Below are 8,449 nucleotides of genomic sequence, written 5' to 3'. Positions count from 1 at the left end.
TGCGGTTTTCAGAGAAACATAGATCTTTACGCTGTGCGTGTTCGTAGATATTAAAATCTTCAATCTAATATGTAATCCTAAATGTTTTATTCAAGGATCTACTAGCGTTGCATTTGAGGAGAATGCATTTACAAAAAAATGGAAAGATGTTGGTTTTTTGTGTATAAAAAAAGTTTGTTTTTGAATGTTTACAAGCAGCACTTGTTTTTTGTGGATCTCAATCAGATTCTTTCCTTATAATTTCTACCCATTTATTTCTTTATACTGGATTTTTGGCAATACTTAAATAATATTAAATTCAATACATTGAAAAAAATCGTATTCCTACATAAGTACACCCCTCTGTTGGTGAGTAGACCGGAGTTTGACGTTTACAAAAAGAATGCCATTTTTGAAAAAAAAAATATTTTATGTTTTGGAATTCAACCATAAACAAGTACCAAGGTACCTACTTGAATTAAATATTTGAATATTAACCATTTTTAGTTTTGGAATTTAATCACAAATAATTATCTAGGTACCTACTTATCAATGAAAAGTCTTTTGCCAAGGTTTGGGCAGGACAACATCTGTTGGGTCCGCTAGTAGTTTATAAAATTCATGCATTTTTTTAATGTTCAAATCTTCCGAGAGGTAAATTTTCTTGGAATCTTTAAGGCTGTAACGGCTGTGTTACGGCCTTTGAATGATCAAATATATTCAAATACTTTTATTTTATACTCTTCTTTTAGCTTCCGGTGGAGACTAGATTTGGACCCTCTTTTGCCGTTTGGAGCGTGTCCAGTGTATCTTAAAGATTTTTAATGTATAAAGTTTATATTTGAAATACTAACTTTGTGGTTATTCATTATAATAAAATAAATAAAACAACTTTGTTTTTAACCACTAATTTTTATTTTTCACCGACCGGTTTCAAAGCAAACAAGCTTCTTCTAGCTTCGCTAGTTACGTAAACCTTGACGAAGTTTTTTTTATTTATTTTAGTTTTATTTTTAATGTAGTCTATTTATCCCTTTCCAATACCACGTATAGCCATAAAAGCTTTCGCACAAACAGTAATGTACTTGCGCTGTTTTGTCTCCGAGTCATGGTCAGGATTAAGGACAACTTTAACTTTGTAATTGTATGAAGCCTCATTTCTTCTGGTAGAATCACTTCACGAGGTCTTCTTCATTTCGCACACATAGCAGTTATCAAATTAGCTCAATATTCATTTTGTTATTAAAATATATCCATTATTTGCCTGTCATTCACATTATCAAAGCATTTAAGCCTGTACACATACAGTTTTCTCCGGCTTCATGGTATTGTACATTTATTATATTAGAAACAGTTGATAATCTACCAGTTTTTCGTTTCTTCTTGGTTGACTGCAAAATTATCACACCATTGTCGTTGTTATCACTTTCACTCATTTTTCAACACTGATATTAAAATCAATTATTGAGAGACTAAAAACATCGCACCTTTCCACAAAAAACCTCTGCTACAAAATGATTTACATAGTAAGCAATATGGATTTTTCAACACGCACTTTTGAGATCCGCCTGACCAGCCACTGACTACGCACGTTTTTTAAAATCACATGCGAACTTCGAATCTTTCTTCTGCGTATCATACGACTGCTAGCGTTTCTTCAGCTTGGCCCAAAATTTTAAATACGTTTTGACAATGATTGGGCGGATATTACGACATTTTGATAGGACGCATGGGTGCATACTGTTAATACCTACAACTTGGCATATTCAACTCAAATCTGTGAAAATCATGACTCCGCATGTTTCTTCCGCCCACCCTTCATATAGTGACCACAGGATAAAATATATGTCGACGTAGGCATCCTTATCTGGCGGACTATACTGCCGTCCATAAGCAAAAAGACAGAAATCGTAAAATTTGTTAAAATACATAGGGTTAATATTCTATAGAAATTTCGAACCATGAGATATATTATAGCAATGAGCAGTGAAAAAAATTATCTCAGTACGAAAAACGATATATTGTTTTTCAAGTTTTTTAAGCAATGACACATCTAGAGAGGTCCGTAACCAAACATTTGATGTAGATACGACACACACAGGTTTTATATGCTTTAGGAACAATAGATTATTTACAGTATTTTAAAATTTGGATAAGTTGATAAATACTAAAAAGTGTCATGTTTCAAAATATGAGTTTTGCAAATAACTGCCTATTTGCTTATGACAGCAGTATACTGCCTACATTCAATTTGTAAAAAATTTAAATAAACTTATTTTTGAAGTTGGTAAATTTTGATTATAATATTTATGCAATGTGATAACAGTATTATAATATTCTATAATCGAATTGCTGGAGGGATTGCATGATTTTTTTATTATTAATAAAATACAATTTTCATTTTATTTTATTTGGGATTTTTACAGCTATTACATAAACAAAATAAGTAGAAAAATCTTAACAATGCTAAAACCAATTTAAAAAATCCACTGTAAATATAATGACACATAATATATAAGAAAAGAAGTTTAGTAATTGTATTTGTGTGACGTTTGTATTCATGTGTATGCGTGAATGAATGAGGGAGAGGATACATGTGTGTGTTAGAAACCTTTTTGTTAAAATTTAAATCAAGAAATGATATAAATTGTTTTTTTTTTTTTTAAAGTGTGTTAAATTTCAAAACCGTATTCTGAAAAAAAAAAGCATTTTATATTAAAATTTAACTGATACACATCGAATGAATAATGTGCGACGAGTCCTATACAATAACGGTAGGTAACCACAAAATGCAGTAAATACGAAATAATGACAACAATAAAATAAGGTTTGACAATACGCGAACGTTGATTCAAAACGAACACACAAATGCATATTATATGCACCTACTTATATATATATATATATAAGAATAACATATAAGTTTGATAGAAATGATTCGGATTATAAAAAGCAGGTGTCACAAACAGTTGGCCCACAGTACGGGGATACATAATTATATTAAAAGATCTTCTCACTATAAAACTTATATTTGTTCAGGGATAGAGAGCAACGGAGAGGAGGATTCGGACAAAGACAATTTATTACCTATGGCAGTTTTGATAAATTTAATATTTTTGGTAAATATATCTATGTCGTTAAATTTCCTGTTATACGTAGTCATAATACGGTTAATCGTAGCGTTTTTTGACGAATTTGTTCTGCATTTAGGTATGTGGAAAAGTTGTGTATAACGCGTTTGTCTCTGTGGTACCTTAAGATGAATGCGGGTAACCAATTCGGTGTAATCTATTTTATCAGATATTATGTTGGTGAGTAACACTATATCAGCCGTGGTTCGTCTAAACTACTACTTTATTAAATACAATTGTTTATTGGTTTCGGAGCTGTCACTCCTTTCTGTATAACTAGAAATATAAAACAAAGGTTATTTCCTGTTGTAATTAATTTTCATGGGTGGAAGTGAAACATTAACCAATAGTTCTCAAGTTCGCGTTAAAGGCAACAACCCCAATATGGTTGTTTGATATGTACGCCTTCATGATATGTACATAATACAAATAACCGGATCTCACGGGATCTAGCACTCCGTCACTCACTGAAAAAGGACGGGAATATACATGTTTGTAAATTAATACTAGCATAGTATAAAATAAAAATAAAAAAACCCTCGTAAGCGAGTGCCTGGTTCTTTGTGCCAACTGAACCTACGGTAGGGTCCGGCTCTGATAATATACATATTACATTTAAGTACTTTCATACAAACTCCATATAGGTTACGTAGAGAACATCATAAGTCATAGTAGAAACTTAAATCGAAGTGTACATTTAAAAAAAAAAAATCACACGGTATTTTAACAAGTGTAACAAAACAAAAACCATACTAAAGTACACCGCAAGACAAAAAAAATTACGAGTTTACCTGCTACCGCGCCCCTTGACTTTACTGAACCCTTTTTCTAAGAAATCCTTTATCGATACCTCTTTCTTTTGTTTAATAAATTAAGGACACTATGTGTCACCTTTCTACAATATTTACATTTTAAAATGTCTCAACAGTCTTGTTTTACCCGCGTTTGAGTGAACATAACACAACAATCATGGAAAGTGCAAAGCAAATGTCGATTGCGATAAAATCCAAAATAATCACATTGTCGCAAGAAAACATATCTAATTGTGAAATATCTCGTCGAGTTGGGTATTCAGAAGGTGCAGTGAGGTTTTTATTTAAAAAAATCCAAGAAACTGGATCCATAGAACGGAAAAAAGGAAGCGGACGGGGGCGCGTGACATCTGCCCGAGATGATCGCTTAATAAAAAAAATTGTTGTGCGCGATCGATTTTTAACGGCACCTGAAATACACGCAGAGGTGCAGTCTACCAGCACATCAACATTTTCAGTAAAAACAGTGTCCAGGCGGCTGTTGGAGCATGGTTTCCAAGCACGGAGTCCCGCAAAGAAACCATTACTCACGGACAAAATGAAGAAGGCTAGACTGGATTGGGCGAAAGAGCACCAGAATTGGACCTTGGAGGATTGGCAAAATGTTGTTTTCTCTGATGAATCAAAATTCAACCTTTTTGGTCCAGACGGCAGAAAGATAGTTCGACGAAAACGTGGGGAAAGATATCATCCGTCGTGCGTCACTCGAACCGTTAAACATTCACCCTACGTGATGATTTGGGGGTGCATGACAGCATACGGTTTAGGACCTCTAAATTTTGTACAGGGTACGATGAATGCCATTCAGTACAAAAAAGTGTTAAAAAAACATATTATTCCAACAATCAAGGACATTACGCAGTATACCGCGGACCCAATTTTTCAGGACGATTCTGCGCCGTGCCATAGAGCCCGCACTGTGAGTACAAATATATATATTTTTTAATGCATTTTGTGACCACATGATAAATAATTTATTGTTTTTTTATAGATCAATGAATTCAAGGAGAAAATTGGCTTAAAATCGTTGACGTGGCCCGGGAATAGCCCTGATTTGAACCCGATAGAAAATTTATGGGCGATTATGAAAAAAAAAGTCGGGAAAAAAAAATCAAAAAACATTGAGGAATTAAAAAAAAACTTAATTCAAGTTTGGGAAGAAGAAATAACATCAGAAATTTTAGATTCGCTTTACGCTTCTCTAAATAATAGAATTTTACATGTTATAAAAAATAAAGGTGAATTCACTAAGTACTAAATATTTTTAAATGTTATAAATATGTTTAAATGTAAAATACTTTAATTTAAAATAAAGCGATAAGAACCTACTTCTTAAATATGAATTAAAAAATAACATGTCTTTTATTATTCCATCACAAACACTCGACCATAAATGAACCGTTATGGGTCTCTAAGGTTCGGGTAATCTGATACCTGATATATAATGGCAATTTCTAAGTACAATTCATGAGTAAGATTTTTTATTTTAACCTTGAAATAACGAGTAGTCATCACATATGTCAAACAATATAAAAAAAACTAATTAAATATCAAGAATAATTCATTATATGTCAATTTTAGTTTTTTTTGAGAACTCGTAAATTTATTTGTCTTGCGGTGTATGTATCATACGTTGATCTGTTTAGATTATTGCCAGTATGTGTGCGATTTGTGATAATTATCATGAATATTATTTTGTGAGAATTACTTTAAAAAATCTATTAACCCTTTCAGCCCTTCAGGTTATTCATTCAAATATACACAAATTTTCAAATTTATTTACTCTCGTACCTACCGAAATTAAAAAGCTGCAAGTTTGTTTTTCAATCACCGGTATCCCTAAGTATGTCTTTTTTTGCTTATGTCCGTAATCGGCATCACACAGAAAAGCTAGTTTTTTTTATTTAATCATTTCTTTAGAATTATATTGCTTTAGCACAGAAGATAAAAAAATGATAACAAAAAATTTCAAATAATTTCTTTAATACATACAATATATTTTTTTCATGAATTAATACAGGTATGGAAGGGTTGATGCAGCTTTCCGTGAGTGAATAAAGGGGTCAATTTTAAAAAATGATCCCTTTAATTTTACGTAATATTTACAAACATATTCAATATAATATGTTCACCATAATTTATTTACATAAAATAATACGTTACTATAGGAATGCTATTTATTATTAAGATTCTATGTTTTTACTATAATTATTTATAATAAATATAAAAGTATTAATTGTACATTAAGTGGTCAACCTTAAAAGCTAATAATGTTGCCATTGCATTGCACATTCCCTTTATCGTACATATCGTCAGCCCAACTTGTAGTCGGCTGCTCCTTTGCTACACAAAGGAAACGCAAACAAACAGACAAATACACTTTCACATATATGGTATGTATGGATTTGAAGTCCTAACAGGCATGGTGAAAATAACATTTTTGACCATTTGTGGATTATGAGTTTTACAAGTTAGGGAGACGATATGCAATCACTACAAATCTTGAAAACTTGTATTTTGAATAAAAAACACCCACAACATGTTAAATGTGTAATAATATATTATAATTGGCAAAACTACTTATGTGACTTTACATATTTTGATCCTGAAATATGATCCTGATCTACACGACACATTTCTTTTGTTTTAAATTCCTTTGTCAAAGTTAATAATTGGTGATAAGAGTTTCACCCTCATTCCGATAATGATCTTAAAACAATGTATACAACATATTAATACTGTTAAAATTTCAAGACAGCTTGTTGTCCCAGTCGATATTAGATATTATCTAAAATAAAGTGTATACAAATAATAAATAAATAAGTGTAAATAAAAATTTTCAATTATAAAACAAAAGCTATCACAGCAAACATAATACGGAATGTGTTTTATTGCAAATATCTTATCTACACAAGTTAACTAATATGAACAATAAACATAATATTTATACATATGTACAAGCAGTGTGCTTCTTTTTTTGTTATTTCAAATACTCACTAATAACGCCATTGATGAAATGTTTTTCAATTTTTTTCTTATAAAAATATTTATGAGGGTTCAAACATGTTTTTAATTTTTTAACATTCTACTGACTAGAAGATAGTGAAATCTGAAGCTCTTCGGCAGTACAGACTCGTAGCAAAGTAACATACCTAGTATCAATCACCCACTAACATTACGTGAATTTTACAAGAAAAATAGTGCTTAAATAACTTAATTAATTATAATAAATTTGCATTAGTCAAAATTTAATAAATTTTTATATATGTAGGTACACGTTAACTCAAAAAGCTTAAAAAGAAAACTGCATTTATCCGACCTCGTTTTTATTGAACCTGTAACAATATTATTACAGGTTGAATTTTCAATATGAAAATTTGAATAATTCGCGTGTGCTTTTTTCAAATCTGCACCATTATATTGGTTATAATTCTATAGAATTTCACTCATCAAAGAATCATTACAATAAAAATGTTTTTATAATGCTTTAGTTACTCAAAAAATGTACAGAACTCAAAAGTTAGATGCCTATTTTTTTTTCTTCTTTTAAATACTGAAAATTTGATTGTATAGTTTCATCTGTCCCGAAATAAGCTTAAACTCTTTGTAATATTTTATTTATTTATTTGGCAGTTGTAGTCTGCATTACTTTACGGGTTGTTCAACCCGTTACGTAATGATGACTATAAATACAAGGTAGAAGTTAATGCATAGAAAGCAAATAGCTGTTAAACTGCCAATATGTACTGAAATATTATCCATAATATAAAAATATAAATAATGTCCATATTATCAAATTGCCCTATTAATGGGTGAATTCTGACTTGCATTCGTACGGTTCTGGGTGTGTAAAACAGTGCATGAAATCTCGCTCTAGTGTAATTATGGGGAACATACAAACTGATCTCTTCCAGTATATTTGGATTATGTGTACTTCCAGAAATCAGCTTATAAAAAGGTTTCCCGAGAAAAAATTGATGACGAGATTTGAGGGTGTTGTAATATAATAATATTGTTTGATGAGAAAACATATTTACATAGCGAGTGTGTATCTTTTAAATAATGCAGAAATGTTTATTTTAGATTTCAATCTTCAGAGCTTCGGCTAGATTTGTAATTAAATACGGAATCTCTCAAAAAAGGTCACAAAAAATTGTAATAAAAAATAAACATGATCTGGCAAAGTAAAAAAAATATTGTTAAAATAATACTGCGGTCATATGAAGAAAGGCCATAACTACACCGAAGTAAATCCAGAGGATATTAGCGTTATGTCAAAAGTGAAGAGTTGAGCTTGTCCAATTTATAGACAAATATACTTATTTTGTAACATAAGTGTTACAAAATAAATGAAGATTTATTACCAAAATATGTGTTTCATTTGTTATAGTAATATTTTTAGGGAATTATTTTATTGTAGGTTTTCCCTTTCAGTTTTGTAGAAAAAATAAAAAAACTACAATGTAGCAAGGACAAACAAGGGCAATAAAATAATGGTATTCAATATATTTAAAAACGGCTTCGAAC

Source organism: Micrasema longulum, unplaced genomic scaffold (assembly GCF_059751315.1).
Source record: "Micrasema longulum isolate JH-2025_06_02 unplaced genomic scaffold, ASM5975131v1 h1tg000494l, whole genome shotgun sequence".
NCBI classification, from domain to species: domain Eukaryota; kingdom Metazoa; phylum Arthropoda; class Insecta; order Trichoptera; family Brachycentridae; genus Micrasema; species Micrasema longulum.
This window is presented reverse-complemented; position numbering follows the sequence as displayed.